Source organism: Gorilla gorilla, chromosome 22 (genome assembly GCF_029281585.2).
Source record: "Gorilla gorilla gorilla isolate KB3781 chromosome 22, NHGRI_mGorGor1-v2.1_pri, whole genome shotgun sequence".
NCBI classification, from domain to species: domain Eukaryota; kingdom Metazoa; phylum Chordata; class Mammalia; order Primates; family Hominidae; genus Gorilla; species Gorilla gorilla.
The window spans coordinates 48,995,306-49,021,832 of record NC_073246.2 but is presented as its reverse complement, the minus strand read 5'-3'; positions in this window follow the sequence as shown (position 1 = coordinate 49,021,832).

The following is a 26,527-nucleotide window of genomic DNA, read 5'->3' as shown; positions in this document are numbered from 1 at the left end:
GCTATCTGTATAAACATGGAAATATCTACACCGCTATCTGTATGAACATGGAAATAGCTACACCGCTATCTGTATGAACATGGAAATATCTACACCGCTATCTGTATGAACATGGATATATCTACACAGCCATCTGGATGAACATGGAAATATCTACACCGCTATCTGTGTAAACATGCATACATCTTCACCGCTATCTGTATGAACATGGATATATCTACACCGCTATCTGTATGAACATGGAAATATCTACACCGCAATCTATATGAAGAAGGAAATATCTTCACCGCCATCTGTACGAACATGGATATATCTACAGTGCCATCTGGATGAACATGGAAATATCTACACCGCCATCTGTATGAACATATAAATATCTACACCGCCATCTGTATTAAGATGGAGATTTCTACACCGCTATCTGTATAAACCTGGAAATATCTACACCGCTATCTGTATAAACATGGAAATATCTACACCGCTATCTGGAAAAACATGGAAATTTCTACACCGCTACCTGTATAAACATGGAAATATCAGCACCGCTATCTGTAGGAAAATGGAAATATCTACACCGCTATCTGTATGAACATGGAAATAGCTACACCGCTATCTGTATGAACATGGAAATAGCTACACCACTATCTGTATGAACATGGAAATATCTACACCACTATCTGTATGAACATGGATATATCTACACAGCCATCTGGATGAACATGGATATAACTACACGGCTATCTGTATGAACATGGAAATATCTACACCGCTATCTGTGTAAACATGCATACATCTTCACCGCTATCTGTATAAACATGGAAATATCTACACCGCTATCTGTATGAACATGGAAATAGCTACACCGCTATCTGTATGAACATGGAAACATCTACACCGCTATCTGTATGAACATGGATATATCTACACAGCCATCTGGATGAACATGGAAATATCTACACCGCTATCTGTGTAAACATGCATACATCTTCACCGCTATCTGTATAAACATGGAAATATCTACACCGCTATCTGAATGAACATGGAAATATCTAAACCGCTATCTGTATGAACATGGAAATATCTACACCGCTATCTGTTTGAACATGGAAATATCTACACCGCTGTCTGCATGAAAATGGAAATATCTACACAGCTATCTGCATATACATGGAAATATCTACACAGCTATCTCTTAACACATGGAAATAACTACACCGCTATCTCTATAAACATGGATATATCTACACCGCTATCTGTATGAACATGGAAATATCTGCACCGCCATCTGTATGAACATATAAATATCTACACCGCCATCTGTATTAAGAAAGATATATCTAAACCGCTATCTGTATGAACATTGAAATATCTACACCGCTATCTGTATGAACATGGAAATATCTACACAGCCATCTGGATGAACATGGAAATATCTACACTGCTATCTGTGTAAACATGCATACATCTTCACCGCTATCTGTATAAACATGGAAATATCTACACCGCTATCTGTATAAATATGGAAATATCTACACCGCTATCTGTATGAACATGGAAATATCTACGCAGCTATCTGTTTGAACATGGAAATATCTACACCGCTATCTGTATGAACATGGAAATATCTACACAGCCATCTGGATAAACATGGAAATATCTACACTGCTATCTGTGTAAACATGCATACATCTTCACCGCTATCTGTATAAACATGGAAATATCTACACCGCTATCTGTATGAATATGGAAATATCTACACCGCTATCTGTATGAACATGGAAATATCTACGCAGCTATCTGTTTGAACATGGAAATATCTACACCGCTATCTGCATGAAAATGGAAATATCTACACTGCTATGTGCATATACACGGAAATATGTACACAGCTATCTCTTTACACATGGAAATAACTACACCGCTATCTGTATGAACATTGAAATATCCACACCGCCATCTGTATGAGCATGGAAATATCTGCACCGCCATCTGTATGAACATATAAATATCTACACCGCCATCTGTATTAAGATGGAGATATCTACACCGCTATCTGTATAAACATGGAAATATCTACACCGCTATCTGTATAAACATGGAAATATCTACACCGCTATCTGTAAAAACATGGAAATATATACACTGCTACCTGTATAAACATGGAAATATCAGCACCGCTATCTGTATGAACATGGATATATCTACACAGCCCTCTGGATGAACATGGAAATATCCACACCGCTATCTGTGTAAACAAGCATATATCTTCACCGCTATCTGTATAAACATGGAAATATCTACACCGCTATCTGTATGAACATGGAAATATCTACACCGCTATCTGTTTGAAGATGGAAATATATACACCGCTATCTGCATGAAAACCGAAATATCTACACAGCTATGTGCAAATACATGGAAATATCTACACAGCTATCTCTTTACACATGGAAATAACTACACCGCTATCTGTATGAACATGGAAATATCTACACCGCCATCTGTATGAACACGGAAATATCTGCACCGCCATCTGCATGAACATATAAATATCTACACGGCCATCTGTATTAAGATGGAGATATCTACACCGGTATCTGTATAAACATGGAAATATCTACACCGCTACCTGTATAAACATGGAAATATCTACACCGCTACCTGTATAAACATGGAAATATCAGCACCGCTATCTGTTTGAACATGGAAATATCAGCCCCTCTATCTGTATGAACATGGAAATAACTACACCGCCGTCTGTATGAACATGGAAATATCAACACCGCTCTCTGTATGAACATGGAAATATCTTCACCGCCATCTGTATGAACATGGATATATCTACACAGCCATCTGGATGAACATGGAAATATCTACACCGCTATCTGTATGAACATGGAAATAGCTACACCGCTATCTGTATGAACATGGAAATATCTATACAGCTATCTGTATGAACATGGAAAAATCTTCACCGCCATCTGTTTGAACATGGATATATCTACACAGCCATCTGGATGAACATTGAAATATCTACACAGCTATCTGTATGAACATGGAAATATATACACCGCTATCTGTGTAAACATGCATACATCTTCACCGCTATCTGTATAAACATGGATATATCTACACCGCTATCTGTATGACGATGGAAATATCTACACCGCTATCTGTTTGAACATGGAAATATCTACACCGCTATCTGTATAAACATGGAAATATCTACACCGCTCTCTGTATGAACATGGAAATATCTACACCACTATCTGTATGAACATGGAAATATCTACACCGCTATCTGTATGAACATGGATATATCTACACAGCCATCTGGATGAACAATGAAATATCTTCACCGCTATCTGTATGAATATTGAAATATCTACACCGCTATCAGTGTAAACATGCATACATCTTCACCGCTATCTGTATAAACATGGAAATATCTACAAAGATATCTGTATGAACATTGAAATAGCTACACCGCTATCTGTATGAACATGGAAATATCTACACCGCTATTTGTATGAACATGGATATATCTACAGAGCCATCTGTATGAACATGCAAATATCTACACCGCTATCTGTGTAAACATGCATACATCTTCACCGCTATCTGTATAAACATGGAAATATCTACACCGCCATCTGTATTAAGATGGAGATATCTACACCGCTATCTGTTTAAACATGGAAATATCTACACTGCTATCTGTATAAACATGGAAATAGCTACACCGCTATCTGTATAAACATGGAAATATCTACACCGCTACCTGTATAAACATGGAAATATCAGCACCGCTATCTCTATGAACATGGAAATATCTACACCGCTATCTGTATGAACATGGAAATATCTACACCGCAGTCTGTATGAACATGGAAATATCTACACCGCTATCTGTATGAACATGGAAATATCTACACCGCTATCTGTTTGAAGATGGAAATATATACACCGCTATCTGCATGAAAATGGAAATATCTACACAGCTGTCTGCATATACATGGAAACATCCACACAGCTATCTCTTTACACATGGAAATAACTACAACGCTAGCTGTATGAACATGGAAATATCTACACCACCATCTGAATGAACATGGAAATATCTACACCGCTATCAGTATAAACATGGATATATGTACACAGCCATCTGGATGAACACGGAAATATCTACACCGCTATCCGTATGAACACGGAAATATCTACACCGCTATCTGTGTAAATATTCATACACATTCACCGCAATCTGTATAAACATGGAAATATCTACACCGCTATCTGTATGAACATGGAAATATCTACACCGCTATCTGAACATGGAAATATCTACACCGCTATCTGCATGAAAATGGAAATATCTACACAGCTATCTGCATATACATGGAAATATCTACACAGCTATGTCTTTACACATGGAAATAACTACACCGCTATCTGTATGAACATGGAAATATCTACACCGCCATCTGTATGAACACGGAAATATCTGCACCGCCATCTGCATGAACATATAAATATCTACACGGCCATCTGTATTAAGATGGAGATATCTACACCGGTATCTGTATAAACATGGAAATATCTACACCGCTACCTGTATAAACATGGAAATATCTACACCGCTACCTGTATAAACATGGAAATATCAGCACCGCTATCTGTTTGAACATGGAAATATCAGCCCCTCTATCTGTATGAACATGGAAATAACTACACCGCCGTCTGTATGAACATGGAAATATCTACACCGCTCTCTGTATGAACATGGAAATATCTTCACCGCCATCTGTATGAACATGGATATATCTACACAGCCATCTGGATGAACATGGAAATATCTACACCGCTATCTGTATGAACATGGAAATAGCTACACCGCTATCTGTATGAACATGGAAATATCTATACAGCTATCTGTATGAACATGGAAAAATCTTCACCGCCATCTGTTTGAACATGGATATATCTACACAGCCATCTGGATGAACATTGAAATATCTACACAGCTATCTGCATGAACATGGAAATATATACACCGCTATCTGTGTAAACATGCATACATCTTCACCGCTATCTGTATAAACATGGAAATATCTACACCGCTATCTGTATGACGATGGAAATATCTACACCGCTATCTGTTTGAACATGGAAATATCTACATCGCTATCTGTATAAACATGGAAATATCTACACCGCTCTCTGTATGAACATGGAAATATCTACACCACTATCTGTATGAACATGGAAATATCTACACCGCTATCTGTATGAACATGGATATATCTACACAGCCATCTGGATGAACAATGAAATATCTTCACCGCTATCTGTATGAATATTGAAATATCTACACCGCTATCAGTGTAAACATGCATACATCTTCACCGCTATCTGTATAAACATGGAAATATCTACAAAGATATCTGTATGAACATTGAAATAGCTACACCGCTATCTGTATGAACATGGAAATATCTACACCGCTATTTGTATGAACATGGATATATCTACAGAGCCATCTGTATGAACATGCAAATATCTACACCGCTATCTTTGTAAACATGCATACATCTTCACCGCTATCTGTATAAACATGGAAATATCTACACCGCCATCTGTATTAAGATGGAGATATCTACACCGCTATCTGTTTAAACATGGAAATATCTACACTGCTATCTGTATAAACATGGAAATATCTACACCGCTATCTGTATAAACATGGAAATATCTACACCGCTACCTGTATAAACATGGAAATATCAGCACCGCTATCTCTATGAACATGGAAATATCTACACCGCTATCTGTATGAACATGGAAATATCTACACCGCAGTCTGTATGAACATGGAAATATCTACACCGCTATCTGTATGAACATGGAAACATCTACACCGCTATCTGTTTGAAGATGGAAATATATACACCGCTATCTGCATGAAAATGGAAATATCTACACAGCTATCTGCATATACATGGAAACATCCACACAGCTATCTCTTTACACATGGAAATAACTACAACGCTAGCTGTATGAACATGGAAATATCTACAACACCATCTGAATGAACATGGAAATATCTGCACCGCCATCGGTATGAACATATAAATATCTACACCGCCATCTGTATTAAGATGGAGATATCTACACCGCTATCTGAATAAACATGGAAATATCTACACCGCTATCTAAACATGGAAATATCTACACCGCTATCTGCATGAAAATGGAAATATCTACACAGCTATCTGCATATACATGGAAATATCTACACAGCTATCTCTTTGCACATGGAAATAACTACACCGCTATCTGTATAAACATGGAAATATCTACACCTCCATCTGTATGAACATGGAAATATCGGCACCGCCATCTGTATGAACATATAGATATCTATACCGCCATCTGCATTAAGGAGATATCTACACCGCTATCTGTATAAACATGGAAATATTTACACCGCTATCTGTATAAACATGGAAATATTTACACCGCTATCTGTATAAACATGGAAATATCTACACCGCTATCTGTACAAACATGGAAATATCAGCACCGGTATCGGTATGAACATGGAAATATCTACATCGCTATCTGTATGAACATGGAAATAGCTACACCGCTATCTGTATGAACATGGAAATATCTACACCGCTATCTGTATGAACATGGAAATATCTACACCGCTATCTGTATGAACATGGAAATATCTTCACTGCCATCTGTATGAACATGGATATGTCTACACATCCATCTGGATGAACATGGAAATATCTACACCGCTATCTGTATGAAGATGGAAATATCTACAAAGCTATCTGTGTAAACATGCATACATCTTCACCGCTATCTGTATAAACATGGAAATATCTACACCGCTATCTGTATGAACATGGAAATATCTACACCGCTATCTGTTTGAACACGGAAATATCTAAACCGCTATCTGCATGAAAATGGAAATATCTACACAGCTATATGCATATACATGGAAATATCTACACAGCTATCTCTTTACACATGGAAATAACTACACCGCTATCTGTATGAACATGGAAATATGTTCACCGCCATCTGTATGAACATGGATATATCTACACAGCCATCTGGATGAACATGGAAATATCTACACCGCTATCTGTATGAACATGGAAATATCTACACCGCTATCTGTGTAAACATGCATACATCTTCACCGCTATCTGTATAAACTTGGAAATAACTACACCGCTATCTGTATGAACATGGAAATATCTACACCGCCATCTGTATGAACATGGAAATATCTGCACCGCCATCTGTATGAACATATAAATATCTACACCGCCATCTGTATTAAAATGGAGATAACTACACTGCTATCTGTATAAACATGGAAATATCTACACCGCCATCTGTATGAAAATATAAATATCTACGCCGCCATCTGTATTAAGAAGGAAATATCTAAAGCGCTATCTGTATAAACATGGAAATATCTACAACGCTGCCTGTATAAACATGGAAATATCAGAACCGCTATCTGAATGAACATGGAAATATCTACACCGCTATCAGTATGAACATGGAAATAGCTACACTGCTATCTGTATGAACATGGATATATCTACACAGCCATCTGGATGAACATGGAAATATCTACACCGCTATCTGTGTAAACATGCGTACATCTTCACCGCTATCTGTATAAACATGGAAATATCTACACCGCTATCTTTATGAACATGGAAATACCTACACCGCTATCTGTATGAACATGGAAATATCTACACCTCTATCTGTTTGAAAATGGAAATATCTACACCACTATCTGCATGAAAATGGAAATATCTACACTGCTATCTGCATATACATTTAAGTATGTACCCTGCTGTCCCTTTACACATGGAAATAACTACACCATAACCTGTATGAACATGGAAATATCTACACCGCCATCTGTATGAACATGGAAATATCTGCGCCGCCATCTGTATGAAAATATAAATATCTACACCGCCATCTGTATTAAGCTAGAGATGTCTCCACTGCTATCTGTATAAACATGGAAATATCTACACCGCTATCTGTATAAACATGGTAATATCTACACCACTACCTGTATAAACATGGAAATATCAGCACCGCTATCTGTATGAACATGGAAATATCTTCACCGCTATCTGTATGAACATGGAAATATCTACACCGCTATCTGTATGAACATGGAAATATCTACACCGCTATCTGTATGAACATGGAAATATCTACACCGCTATCTGTTTGAAGATGGAAATATATACACCGCTATCTGCATGAAAATGGAAATATCTACACAGCTATCTGCATATACAGGGAAATATCTACACAGCTATCTCTTTACACATGGAAATAACTACACCGCTATCTCTATAAACACGGAAATATCTACACCGCCATCTGTATGAACATGGAAATATCTGCTCCGCCATCTGTATGAACATATAAATATCTACACCGCCATCTGTATTAAGAAGGAGATATCAACACCGCTATCTGTATAAACATGGAAATATCAACACCGCTACCTGTATAAACATGGAAATATCAGCACCGCTATCGGTATGAACATGTAAATATCTACACCGCTATCTGTATGAACATGGATATATCTACACCACTATCTGTATGAACATGGAAATATCTTTACCGCCATCTGTATGAACATGGATATATCTACACAGCCATCTGTATAAACATGGAAATATCTACACCGCTATCTGCATGAACATGTAAATATCTACACCGCTATCTGTATGAACATGTAAATAACTTCACCGCCATCTGTATGAAAAAGGATATGGCTACACAGCCATCTGGATGAACATGGAAATATCTACACCGCGATCTGTATGAACATGGAAATATCTACACCGCTACCTGTACAAACATGGAAATATCAGCACCGGTATCGGTATGAACATGGAAGTATCTACACCGCTATCTCTATGATCATGGAAATAGCTACACCGCTATCTGTATGAACATGGAAATATCTACACCGCTATCTGTTTGAACATGGAAATATCTACACCGCTGTCTGCATGAAAATGGAAATATCTACACCGCTATCTGCATATACATGGAAATATCTACTCAGCTAACTCTTTACACATGGAAATAACTACACCGCTATCTCTATAAACATGGAAATAGCTACACCGCCATCTGTATGAACATGGAAATATCTGCACCGCCATCTGTATGAACATATAAATATCTACACCGCCATCTGTATTAAGGAGGAGATATCTACACCGATATCTGTATAAAGATGGAAATATCTACACCGCTATCTGTATAAACATGGAAATATCTACACAGCTATCTGTATAAACATGGAAATATCTACACCGCTACCTGTATAAACATGGAACTACCAGCACCGCTATCGGTATGAACATGGAAATATCTACACCGCTATCTGTATGAACATGGATATATCTACACCGCTATATGTATGAACATGGAAATAACTTTACCGCCATCTGTATGAACATGGATATATCTACACAGCCATCTGTATGAACATGGAAATATCTACACCGCTATCTGTATAAACATGGAAATATCTACACGGCTATCTGTATAAACATGGAAATATCTACAACACTACCTGTATAAACATGGAAATATCAGCACCGCTATCTGTATGAGCATGGAAATATTTAACCGCCATCTGTATGAACATGGAAATATCTACACCGCTATCTGAATGAACATGGAAATATCTACACCGCTATCTGTATGAACATGGAAATATCTACACCGCTATCTGTTTGAACATGGAAATATCTAAACCGCTGTCTGCATGAAAATGGAAATATCTACACAGCTATCTGCATATACATGGAAATATCTACACAGCTATCTCTTAACACATGGAAATAACTACACCGCTATCTCTATAAACATGGAAATATCTACTCCGCCATCTGTATGAACATGGAAATATCTGCACCGCCATCTGTATGAACATATAAATATCTACACCGCCATCTGTATTAAGAAGGAAATATCTAAACCGCTATTTGTATGAACATTGAAATATCTACACCGCTATCTGTATGAACATGGAAATATCTACACCGCTATCTGTGTAAACATGCATACATCTTCACCGCTATCTGTATAAACATGGAAATGTCTACGAGGCTATCTGTATGAACATGGAAATATCTACACCACTATCTGTACGAACATGGAAATATCTAAACCGCTAACTGCATGAAAATAGAAATGTCTACACAGCTATCTGCATATACATGGAAATATCTACACAGCTGTCTCTTTACACATGGAAATAACTACAACGCTATCTGTATGAACATGGAAATATCTGCCCCGCCATCTGTATGAACATATAAATATCTACACCGCCATCTGTATTAAGATGGAGATACCTACACCGCTATCTGTATAAACATGGAAATATCTACACCTCTATCAGTATAAACATGGAAATATCTACACCGCTCTCTGTATAAACATGGAAATATCTACACCGCTATCTGTATAAACATGGAAATATCAGCACCGCTATCTGTATGAACATGGAAATATCAGCCCCTCTATCTGTATGAACATGGAAGTATCTACACCGCTATCTGTATGAACATGGAAATATCTACACCACCATCTGTATGAACACGGAAATATCTACACCGCTATCTGTTTGAACATGGAAATATCTACACCGCTATCTGTATGAACACGGAAATATCTACACCGCTATCTGTTTGAACATGGAAATATCTAAACCGCTATCTGCACGAAAATGGAAATATATACACAGCTATCTGCATATACATGGAAATATCTAAGCAGCTATCTCTTTACACATGGAAACAACTACACCGCTATCTGTATGAACCTGGAAATATCTTCACCGCCATCTGTATGAACATGGATATATCTATACAGACATCTGGATGAACATGGAAATATCTACACCGCTATCTGTGTAAACATGCATACATCTTCACCGCTATCTGTATAAACATGGAAATATCTACACCGCCATCTGTATGAACATGGAAATATCTGCACCGCCGTCTGTATGAACATATAAATATCTACACCGCCATCTGTATTAACAAGGAGATATCTACACCGCTATCTGTATAAAGATGGAAATATCTACACCGCTATCTGTATAAACATGGAAATATCTACACAGCTATCTGTATAAACATGGAAATATCTGCACCGCTATCTGTGTAAACATGCATACACCTTCACCGCTATCTGTATAAACATGGAAATATCTACACCGCTATCTGTATGAACATGGAAATATCTACACCGCTATCTGTATGAACATGGAAATATCTACACCGCTATCTGTATGAACATGAATATATCTACACAGCCATCTGGATGAACATGGAAATATCTACACCGCTATCTGTGTAAACATGCATACATCTTCACCGCTATCTGTATAAACATGGAAATATCTACACCGCTATCTGTATGAACATGGAAATATCTACACCGCTATCTGTATGAACATGGAAATATCTACACCGCTATCCGTTTGAACATGGAAATATCTACTCCGCAATCTGTATGAAGATGGAAATATCTACAACGCTATCTGTGTAAACATGCATACATCTTCACCACTATCTATATAAACATGGAAATATCTACACTGCTATCTGTATGAACGTGGAAATATCTACACCGCTATCTGTTTGAACATGGAAATATCTACACCGCTGTATGCATGAAAATGGAAATATCTACACAGCTATCTGCATATACGTGGAAATATCTACAAAGCTATCTCTTTACACATGGAAATAACTACAGCGCTATCTCTATAAACATACAAATATCTACACCGCCATCTGTATGAACATGGAAATATCCGCACCGCCATCTGTATGAACATATAAATATCTACACCGCCATCTATATTAAGATGGAGGTATCTACACCGCTCTCTGTATAAACTTGGAAATATCTACACCGCTATCTGTATAAACATGGAAATATCTACACCGCAGTCTATATAAACATGGAAATATCTACACCGCTACCTGTATAAACATGGAAATATCAGCACCGCTATCTGTATGAACATGGAAATATCTACACCGCTATCTAAACATGGAAATATCTACACCGCTATCTGCATGAAAATGGAAATATCTACACAGCTATCTGCATATACATGGAAATATCTACACAGCTATCTCTTTGCACATGGAAATAACTACACCGCTATCTGTATAAACATGGAAATATCTACACCTCCATCTGTATGAACATGGAAATATCGGCACCGCCATCTGTATGAACATATAGATATCTATACCGCCATCTGCATTAAGGAGATATCTACACCGCTATCTGTATAAACATGGAAATATTTACACCGCTATCTGTATAAACATGGAAATATTTACACCGCTATCTGTATAAACATGGAAATATCTACACCGCTATCTGTACAAACATGGAAATATCAGCACCGGTATCGGTATGAACATGGAAATATCTACATCGCTATCTGTATGAACATGGAAATAGCTACACCGCTATCTGTATGAACATGGAAATATCTACACCGCTATCTGTATGAACATGGAAATATCTACACCGCTATCTGTATGAACATGGAAATATCTTCACCGCCATCTGTATGACCATGGATATGTCTACACATCCATCTGGATGCACATGGAAATATCTACACCGCTATCTGTATGAAGATGGAAATATCTACAAAGCTATCTGTGTAAACATGCATACATCTTCACCGCTATCTGTATAAACATGGAAATATCTACACCGCTATCTGTATGAACATGGAAATATCTACACCGCTATATGTTTGAACACGGAAATATCTAAACCGCTATCTGCATGAAAATGGAAATATCTACACAGCTATCTGCATATACATGGAAATATCTACACAGCTATCTCTTTACACATGGAAATAACTACACCGCTATCTGTATGAACATGGAAATATGTTCACCGCCATCTGTATGAACATGGATATATCTACACAGCCATCTGGATGAACATGGAAATATCTACACCGCTATCTGTATGAACATGGAAATATCTACACCGCTATCTGTGTAAACATGCATACATCTTCACCGCTATCTGTATAAACTTGGAAATAACTACACCGCTATCTGTATGAACATGGAAATATCTACACCGCCATCTGTATGAACATGGAAATATCTGCACCGCCATCTGTATGAACATATAAATATCTACACTGCCATCTGTATTAAAATGGAGATAACTACACTGCTATCTGTATAAACATGGAAATATCTACACCGCCATCTGTATGAAAATATAAATATCTACGCCGCCATCTGTATTAAGAAGGAAATATCTAAACCGCTATCTGTATAAACATGGAAATATCTACAACGCTGCCTGTATAAATATGGAAATATCAGAACCGCTATCTGAATGAACATGGAAATATCTACACCGCTATCAGTATGAACATGGAAATAGCTACACCGCTATCTGTATGAACATGGATATATCTACACAGCCATCTGGATGAACATGGAAATATCAACACCGCTATCTGTGTAAACATGCGTACATCTTCACCGCTATCTGTATAAACATGGAAATATCTACACCGCTATCTTTATGAACATGGAAATACCTACACCGCTATCTGTATGAACATGGAAATATCTACACCTCTATCTGTTTGAAAATGGAAATATCTACACCACTATCTGCAAGAAAATGGAAATATCTACACTGCTATCTGCATATACATTTAAGTATGTACACTGCTATCCCTTTACACATGGAAATAACTACACCATAACCTGTATGAACATGGAAATATCTACACCGCCATCTGTATGAACATGGAAATATCTGCACCGCCATCTGTATGAAAATATAAATATCTACACCGCCATCTGTATTAAGATAGAGATGTCTCCACTGCTATCTGTATAAACATGGAAATATCTACACCGCTATCTGTATAAACATGGTAATATCTACACCACTACCTGTATAAACATGGAAATATCAGCACCGCTATCTGTATGAACATGGAAATATCTTCACCGCTATCTGTATGAATATGGAAATATCTACACCGCTATCTGTATGAACATGGAAATATCTACACCGCTATCTGTATGAACATGGAAATATCTACACCGCTATCTGTTTGAACATGGAAATATCTACACCGCTATCTGCATGAAAATGGAAATATCTACACAGCTATCTGCATATACAGGGAAATATCTACACAGCTATCTCTTTACACATGGAAATAACTACACCGCTATCTCTATAAACACGGAAATATCTACACCGCCATCTGTATGAACATGGAAATATCTGCTCCGCCATCTGTATGAACATATAAATATCTACACCGCCATCTGTATTAAGAAGGAGATATCAACACCGCTATCTGTATAAGGATGGAAATATCTACACCGCTATCTGTATAAACATGGAAATATCTACACAGCTATCTGTATAAACATGGAAATATCAACACCGCTACCTGTATAAACATGGAAATATCAGCACCGCTATCGGTATGAACATGTAAATATCTACACCGCTATCTGTATGAACATGGATATATCTACACCGCTATCTGTATGAACATGGAAATATCTTTACCGCCATCTGTATGAACATGGATATATCTACACAGCCATCTGTATGAACATGGAAATATCTACACCGCTATCTGCATGAACATGTAAATATCTACACCGCTATCTGTATGAACATGTAAATAACTTCACCGCCATCTGTATGAAAAAGGATATGGCTACACAGCCATCTGGATGAACATGGAAATATCTACACCGCGATCTGTATGAACATGGAAATATCTACACCGCTACCTGTACAAACATGGAAATATCAGCACCGGTATCGGTATGAACATGGCAGTATCTACACCGCTATCTCTATGATCATGGAAATAGCTACACCGCTATCTGTATGAACATGGAAATATCTACACCGCTATCTGTTTGAACATGGAAATATCTACACCGCTGTCTGCATGAAAATGGAAATATCTACACCGCTATCTGCATATACATGGAAATATCTACTCAGCTAACTCTTTACACATGGAAATAACTACACCGCTATCTCTATAAACATGGAAATAGCTACACCGCCATCTGAATGAACATGGAAATATCTGCACCGGCATCTGTATGAACATATAAATATCTACACCGCCATCTGTATTAAGGAGGAGATATCTACACCGCTATCTGTATAAAGATGGAAATATCTACACCGCTATCTGTATAAACATGGAAATATCTACACAGCTATCTGTATAAACATGGAAATATCTACACCGCTACCTGTATAAACATGGAAATACCAGCACCGCTATCGGTATGAACATGGAAATATCTACACCGCTATCTGTATGAACATAGATATATCTACACCGCTATCTGTATGAACATGGAAATAACTTTACCGCCATCTGTATGAACATGGATATATCTACACAGCCATCTGTATGAACATGGAAATATCTACACCGCTATCTGTATGAACATGGAAATATCTACACCGCTATCTGTATGAACATGTAAATATCTTCACCGCCATCTGTATGAAAATGGATATGGCTACACAGCCATCTGGATGAACATGGAAATATCTACACCACGATCTGTATGAACATGGAAATATCTACACCGCTATCTGTGTAAACATGCATACACCTTAACCGCTATCTATATAACCATGGAAATATCTACACCGCTTACTGTATGAACATGGAAATATCTACACCGCTGTCTGTTTGAACATGGAAATATCTAAAGCGCTATCTGCATGAAAATGGAAATATTTACACAGCTATCTGCATATACATGGAAATATCTACACAGCTATCTCTTTACACGTGGAAATAACTACACCGCTATCTGTATGAACATGGAAATATCTTCACCGCCATCTGTATGAACATGGATATATCTACACAGCCATCTGGATGAACATGGAAATATCTACACCGCTATCAGTATGAAGATGGAAATATCTACAACGCTATCTGTGTAAACATGCATACATGTTCACCGCTATCTATATAAACATGGAAATATCTACACTGTTATCTGTATGAACATGGAAATATCTACACCGCTATCTGTTTGAACATGGAAATATCTACACCGCTGTCTGCATGAAAATGGAAATATCTACACAGCTATCTGCATATACATGGAAATATCTACACAGCTATCTCTTTACACATGGAAATAACTACACCGCTATCTCTATAAACATGGAAATATCTACACCTCCATCTGTATGAACATGGAAATATCTACACCGCTATCTGTGTAAACATGCATACATCTTCACCGCTATCAGTATAAACATGGAAATATCTACACCGCTATCTGTATGAACATGGAAATAGCTACACCGCTATCTGTATGAACATGGAAATATCTACACCGCTATCTGTATGAACATGGATATATCTACACAGCCATCTGGATGAACATGGAAATATCTACACCGCTCTCTGTGTAAACATGCATACATCTTCACCGCTATCTGTATAAACATGGAAATAACTACACCGCTATCTGTATGAATATGGAAATATCTACACCGCTATCTGTATGAACATGGAAATATCTACACCGCTATCTGTTTGAACATGGAAATATCTACACCGCTATCTGCATGAAAATGGAAATATCTACACTGCTATCTGCATATACATGGAAATATCTACACAGCTATCTCTTTACACATGGAAATAACTACACCGCTATCTGTATGAACATGGAAATATCCACACCGCCATCTGTATGAACATGGAAATATCTGCACCGCCATCTGTATGAACATATAAATATCTACACCGCCATCTGTATTAAGATGGAGATATCTACACCGCTATCTGTATAAACATGGAAATATCTACACCGCTATCTGTATAAACATGGAAATATCTACACCGCTATCTGTAAACACATGGAAATATCTACACCGCTACCTGTATAAACATGGAAATATCAGCACCGCTATCTGTATGAACATGGAAATATCTACACCGCTATCTGTATGAACATGGAAATATCTACACCGCTATATGTATGAACATGGAAATATCTACACCGCTATCAGTATGAACAAGGAAATATCTACACCGCTATCTATATGAACATGGATATATCTACACAGCCCTCTGGATGAACATGGAAATATCCACACCGCTATCTGTGTAAACATGCATACATCTCCACCGCTATCTGCATAAACATGGAAATATCTACACCGCTATCTGTATGAACATGGAAATATCTACACCGCTATCTGTTTGAACATGGAAATATATACACCGCTATCTGCATGAAAACCGAAATATCTACACAGCTATCTGCATATACATGGAAATATCTACACAGCTATCTCTTTACACATGGAAATAACTAAACCGCTATCTGTATGAACATGGAAATATCTACACCGCCATCTGTATGAACATGGAAATATCTGCACCGACATCTGTATGAACATATAAATACACCGCCATCTGTATTAAGACGGAGATATCTACACTGCTATCTGAATAAACATGGAAATATCTACACCGCTATCTGTATAAACATGGAAATATCTACACCGCTATCTGTATAACCATGGAAATATCTACACCGCTACCTGTATAAACATGGAAATATCAGCACCGCTATCTGTATGAACATGGAAATATCTACACCGCTGCCTGTATAAACATGGAAATATCAGCACGGCTATCACTATGAACATGGAAATATCTACAACGCTATCTATGTGAACATGGAAATAAATACACTGCTATCTGTATGAACATGGAAATAGCTACACCGTTATCTGTATGAACATGGAAATAGCTACACCACTATCTGTATGAACATGGAAATATCTACACCGCTATCTGTATGAACATGGATATATCTACACAGCCATCTGGATGAACATGGAAATATCTACACCGCTATCTGTGTAAACATGCATACATCTTCACCGCTACCTCTATAAACATGGAAATATCTACACCGCTATCTGTATGAACATGGAAATATCCACACCGCTATCTGTATGAACATGGAAATATCTACACCGCTATCTGTTTGAACATGGAAATATCTACACCGCTATCTGCATGAAAATGGAAATATCTACACTGCTATCTGCATATACATTTAAATATCTACACAGCTATCTCTTTACACATGGAAATAACTACACCGCTATCTGTATGAACATGGAAATATCTACACCGCCATCTGTATGAACACGGAAATATCTGCACAGCCATCTGTATGAACATATAAATATCTACACTGCCATCTATATTAAGATGGAGATATCTACACTGCTATCTGTATAAACATGGAAATATCTACACCACCATCTGCATGAACATATAAATATCTACACAGCCATCTGTATTAAGAAGGAAATATCTAAACCGCTATCTGTATAAACATGGAAATATGTACACCACTGCCTGTATAAACAAGGAAATATCAGCACCGCTATCTGTATGAACATGGAAATATCTACTCCGCTATCTGTATGAACATGGAAATAGCTACACCGCTATCTGTATGAACATGGATATATCTACACAGCCATCTGGATGAACATGGAAATATCTACACCGCTATCTGTATAAACATGGAAATATCTACACAGCTATCTCTTTACACATGGAAATAACTACACCGCTATCTGTATAAACATGGAAATATCTACACCGCTATCTGTATAAACATGGAAATATCTACACCGCTATCTGTAAAAACATGGAAATATCTACACCGCTACCTGTATAAACATGGAAATATCAGCACCGCTATCTGTATGAACATGGAAATATCTACACCGCTATCTGTATGAACATGGAAATATCTACACCGCTATCTGTATGAACATGGAAATATCTACACCGCTATCAGTATGAACAAGGAAATATCTACACCGCTATCTGTATGAACATGGATATATCTACACAGCCCTCTGGATGAACATGGAAATATCCACACCGCTATCTGTGTAAACATGGATACATCTTCACCGCTCTCTGTATAAAGATGGAAATATCTACACCGCTATCTGTATGAACATGGAAATATCTACACCGCTATGTGTTTGAAGATGGAAATATATACACCGCTATCTGCAAGAAAACCGAAATATCTACACAGCTATCTGCATATACATGGAAATATCTACACAGCTATCTCTTTACACATGGAAATAACTACAACGCTATCTGTATGAACATGGAAATATCTACACCGCCATCTGTATGAACATGGAAATATCTGCACCGACATCTGTATGAACATATAAATATCTACACCGCCATCTGTATTAAGACGGAGATATCTACACTGCTATCTGAATAAACATGGAAATATCTACACCGCTATCTGTATAAACATGGAAATATCTACACCACTATCTGTATAACCATGGAAATATCTACACCGCTACCTGTATAAATATGGAAATATCAGCACCGCTATCTGTATGAACATGGAAATATCTACACCGCTGCCTATATAAACATGGAAATATCAGCACGGCTATCTGTATGTAAATGGAAATATCTACAACGCTATATATAAGAACATGGAAATAAATACACTGCTACCTGTATGAACATGGAAATAGCTACACCGTGATCTGTATGAACATGGAAATAGCTACACCACTATCTGTATGAACATGGAAATATCTGCAACGCTATCTGTATGAACATGGATATATCTACACATCCATCTGGATGAACATGGAAATATCTACTCCGCTATCTGTGTAAACATGCATAGATCTTCACCGCTACCTCTATAAACATGGAAATATCTACACCGCTATCTGTATGAACATGGAAATATCCACACCGCTATCTGTATGAACATGGAAATATCTACACCGCTATCTGTTTGAACATGGAAATATCTACACCGCTATCTGCATGAAAATGGAAATATCTACACTGCTATCTGCATATACATTTAAATATCTACACAGCTATCTCTTTACACATGGAAATAACTACACCGCTATCTGTATGAACATGGAAATATCTACACCGCCATTTGTATGAACATATAAATATCTACACTGCCATCTGTATCAAGATGGAGATATCTACACTGCTATCTGTATAAACATGGAAATATCTACACCGCCATCTGTATGAACATATAAATATCTACACAGCCATCTGTATTAAGAAGGAAATATCTAAACCGCTATCTGTATAAACATGGAAATATCTACACCGCTGCCTGTATAAACAAGGAAATATCAGCACCGCTATCTGTATGAACATGGAAATATCTAAACCGCTATCTGTATGAACATGGAAATATCCACTCCGCTATCTGTATGAACATGGAAATAGCTACACCGCTATCTGTATGAACATGGATATATCAACACAGCCATCTGTATGAACATGGAAATATCTACACCGCTATCTGTATGAACATGGAAATATCTACACCGCTATCTGTTTGAACATGGAAATATCTACACCGCTATCTGCATGAAAATGGAAATATCTACACTGCTATCTGCATATACATTGAAATATCTACGCAGCTATCTCTTTACACATGGAAATAACTACACTGCTATCTGCATGAACATGGAAATATCTACACCGCCGTCTGCATGAACATGGAAATATCTGCACCGCCATCTGTATGAACATATAAATATCTACACCGCAATCTGTATTAAGATAGAGATATCTCCACTGCTATCTGTATAAACATGGAAATATCTACACCGCTATCTGTATAAACATGGAAATATCTACACCGCTATCTGTATAAACATGGAAATATCTACACCACTACCTGTATAAACATGGAAATATCAGCACCGCTATCTGTATGAAAATGGAAATATCTACACCGCCATCTGTATGAACATGGAAATATCTACACCGCTATCTCTATGAACATGGAAATATCTAAACCGCTATCTGTATGAACATGGAAATATCTACACCGCTATCTGTTTGAACATGGAAATCTCTACACCGCTGTCTGCATGAAAATGGAAATATCTACACAGATATCTGCATATACATGGAAATATCTACACAGCTATCTCTTAACACATGGAAATAACTACACCGCTATCTCTATAAACATGGATATATCTACACCGCTATCTGTATGAACATGGAAATATCTGCACCGCCATCTGTATGAACATATAAATATCTACACCGCCATCTGTATTAAGAAAGATATATCTAAACCGCTATCTGTATGAACATTGAAATATCTACACCGCTATCTGTATGAACATGGAAACATCTACACCGCTATCTGTGTAAACATGCATACATCTTCACCGCTATCTGTATAAAGATGGAAATGTCTACAAGGCTATCTGTATGAACATGGAAATATCCACACCGCTATCTGTACGAACATGGAAATATCTAAACCGCTATCTGCATGAAAATAGAAATATCTACACAGCTATCTGCATATAAATGGAAATATCTACACAGCTATCTCTTTCCACATGGAAATAACTACACCGATATCTGTATGAACATGGAAATATCTGCACCGCCATCTGTATGAACACATAAATATCTACACCGCCATCTGTATTAAGATGGAGATACCTACACCGCTATCTGTATAAACATGGAAATATCTACACCGCTATCTGTATAAACATGGAAATATCTACACCGCTATCTGTATAAACATGGAAATATCAGCACCGCTATCTGTATGAACATGGAAATATCAGCCCCTCTATCTGTATGAACATGGAAGTATCTACACCGCTATCTGTATGAACATGGAAATATCTACACCGCTATCTGTATGAACACGGAAATATCTACACCGTTATCTGTTTGAACATGGAAATATCTACACCGCTATCTGTATGAACACGGAAATATCTACACCGCTATCTGTTTGAACATGGAAATATCTACACCGCTATCTGCATGAAAATGGAAATATATACACAGCTATCTGCATATACATGGAAATATCTACACAGCTATCACTTTCCACATGGAAATAACAACACCGCTATCTGTATGAACATGGAAATATCTTCACCGCCATCTTTATGAACATGGATATATCTACACAGCCATCTGGATGAACATGGAAATATCTACACCGCTATCTGTATGAACATGGAAATATCTACACCGATATCTGTGTAAACATGAATACATCTTCACCGCTATCTGTATAAACATGGAAATATCTACACTGCTATCTGTATGAACATGGAAATATCTACACCGCTATCTGTTTGAACATGGAAATATCTACACCGCTATCTGCATGAAAATGGAAATATCTACACAGCGATCTGCATATACACGGAAATATCTACAAAGCTATCTCTTTACACATGGAAATAAGTACAGCGCTATTTCTGTAAACATGGAAATAGCTACACCGCCATCTGTATGAACATGGAAATATCTACACCGCTATCTGTATGAACATGGGAATATCTACACCGCTATCTGTATGAACATGGATATATCTACACAGCCCTCTGGATGAACATGGAAATATCCACACCGCTATCTGTGTAAACATGCATACATCTTCCCCGCTATCTGTAGAAACATGGAAATATCTACACCGCTATCTGTATGAACATGGAAATATCTACACCGCTATCTGTTTGAAGATGGAAATATATACACCGCTATCTGCATGAAAATGGAAATATCTACACAGCTATCTCCATATAGATGGAAATATCTACACAGCTATCTCTTTACACATGGAAATAACTACACCACTATCTGTATGAACATGGAAATATCTACACCGCCATCTGTATGAACATGGAAATATCTGCACCGCCATCTCTATGAACATATAAATATCTACACCGCCATCTGTATTAAGATGGAGATATCTACACCGCTATCTGAATAAACATGGAAATATCTACACCGCTATCTGTATAAACATGGAAATATCTACACCGCTATGTGTATAACCATGGAAATATCTACACCGCTACCTGTATAAACATGGAAATATCAGCACCTCTCTCTGTATGAACATGGAAATATCTACACCGCTATCTGTATGAACATGGAAATACCTAAACCGCTATCTGTATGAACATGGAAATATCTACAAAGCTATCTGAATGAACATGGAAAAGTCTACACCGCTATCTGTTTGAACATGTAAATATCTACACCGCTATCGGCATGAAAATGGAAATATCTACAAAGCTATCTGCATATACATGGAAATATCTACACAGCTATATCTATAAACATGGAAATATCTACACCGCCATCTGTATGAACATGGAAATATCTGCACCGCCATCTGTATGAACATATAAATATCTACACCGCCATCTGTATTAAGAACGAAATACCTAAACCGCTATCTGTATAAACCTGGAAATACCTACACCGCTGCCTGTATAAACATGGAAATATCAGCACCGCTATCTGTATGAACATGGAAATATCTACACCGCTATCTGTATGAACATGGAAATATCTACACTGCTATCTGTATGAACATGGAAATAGCTACACCGTTATCTGTATGAACATGGAAATAGCTACACCACTATCTGTATGAACATGGAAATATCTACACCGCTATCTGTATGAACATGGATATATCTACACAGCCATCTGGATGAACATGGAAATATCTACACCGCTATCTGTATGAACATGGAAATATGTACACCGCTATCTGTATGAACATGGATATCTCTACACAGCCATCTGGATGAACATGGAAATATCTACACCGCTGTCTGTGTAAACATGCATAGATCTTCACTGCTATCTCTATAAACATGGAAATATCTACACCGCTATCTGTATGAACATCGAAATATACACACAGCTATCTGTATGAACATGGAAATATCTACACCGCTATCTGTTTGAACATGAAAATATCTACACCTCTATCTGTATGAAAATGGAAATATCTACACTGCTATCTGCATATACATTTAAATATCTACACAGCTATTTCTTTACACATGGAAATAACTAAACCGCTATCTGTATGAACATGGAAATATCTACACCGCCATCTGTATGAACACGGAAATATCTGCACCGCCATCTGTAAGAACATATAAATATCTACACCGCCATCTGTATTGAGATGGACATATCTACACTGCTATCTGTATAAACATGGAAATATCTAAACCGCCATCTGTATGAACATATAAATATCTACACCGCCATCTGTATTAAGAAGGAAATATCTAAACCGCTATCTGTATAAACATGGAAATATCTACACCGCTGCCTGTATAAACAAGGAAATATCAGCACCGCTATCTGTATGAACATGGAAATATCTACACCGCTATCTGTATGAACATGGAAATATCTACACCGCTATCTGTATGAACATGGATATATATACACAGCCATCTGGATGAACATGGAAATATCTACACCGCTATCTGTATGAACATGGAAATATGTACACCGCTATCTGTATGAACATGGATATATCTACACAGCCATCTGGATGAACATGGAAATATCTACACCGCTATCTGTGTAAACATGCATAGATCTTCACCGCTATCTCTATAAACATGGAAATATCTACACCGCTATCTGTATGAACATGGAAATATCCACACCGCTATCTGTATGATCATGGAAATATCTACACCGCTATCTGTTTGAACATGGAAATATCTACACCGCTATCTGCATGAAAATGGAAATATCTACACTGCTATCTGCATATACATTTAAATATCTACACAGCTATCTCTTTACACATGGAAATAACTACACCGCTATCTGTATGAACATGGAAATATCTACACCGCCATCTGTATGAACACGGAAATATCTGCACCGTCATCTGTAAGAACATATAAATATCTACACTGCCATCTCTATTAAGATGGAGATGTCTACACTGCGATCTGTATAAACATGGAAATATCTACACCGCTATCTGTATGAACATGGAAATAGCTACACCGCTATCTGTATGAACATGGAAATATCTACAAAGCTATCTGAATGAACATGGAAAAATCTACACCGCTATCTGTTTGAACATGTAAATATCTACACCGCTATAGGCATGAAAATGGAAATATCTAGAAAGCTATCTGCATATACATGGAAATATCTACACAGCTATCTCTTTACACATGGAAATAACTACACCGCTATATCTATAAACATGGAAATATCTACACCGCCATCTGTATTAACATGGAAATATCTGCACCGCCATCTCTTTGAACATATAAATATCTACACCGCCATCTGTATTAAGAAGGAAATATCTAAACCGCTATCTGTATAAACCTGGAAATATCTACACCGCTGCCTGTATAAACATGGAAATATCAGCACCGCTATCTGTATGAACATGGAAATATCTACACCGCTATCTGTATGAACATGGAAATATCTACACTGCTATCTGTATGAACATGGAAATAGCTACACCGTTATCTGTATGAACATGGAAATAGCTACACCACTATCTGTATGAACATGGAAATATCTACACCGCTATCTGTATGAACATGGATATATCTACACAGCCATCTGGATGAACATGGAAATATCTACACCGCTATCTGTATGAACACGGAAATATGTACACCGCTATCTGTATGTACATGGATATATCTACACAGCCATCTGGATGAACATGGAAATATCTACACCGCTATCTGTACCAACATGGAAATATCTAAACCGCTATCTACATGAAAATACAAATATCTACACAGCTATCTGCATATACATGGAAATATCTACAAAGCTATCTCTTTACACATGGAAATACCTACACCGCTATCTCTATAAACACAGAAATATCTACACCGCCATCTGTATGAACATGGAAATATGTGCACCGCCATCTGTATAAACATATAAATATCTACACCGCCATCTGTATTAAGTTGGAGATATCTACACCGCTATCTGTATAAACTTGGAAATATCTACACCGCTATCTGTATAAACATGGAAATACCTACACCGCTATCTGTATAAACATGGAAATATCTACACCGCTACCTGTATAAACATGGAAATATCAGCACCGCTATCTGTATGAACATGGAAATATCTACACCGCTATCTCTATGAACATGGAAATAGCTACACCGCTATCTGTATGAACATGGAAATAGCTACACCGCTATCTGTATGAACATGGAAATATCTACACCACTATCTGTATGAACATGGAAATATCTACACCGCTATCTGTATGAACTTGGATATATCTACACAGCCATCTGGATGTACATGGAAATATCTACACCGCTATCTGCATGAACATGGAAATATCTACACCGCTATCAGTGTAAACATGCATACATCTTCACCGCAATCTGTATAAGCATGGAAATATCAACACCGCTATCTGTATGAACGTGGAAA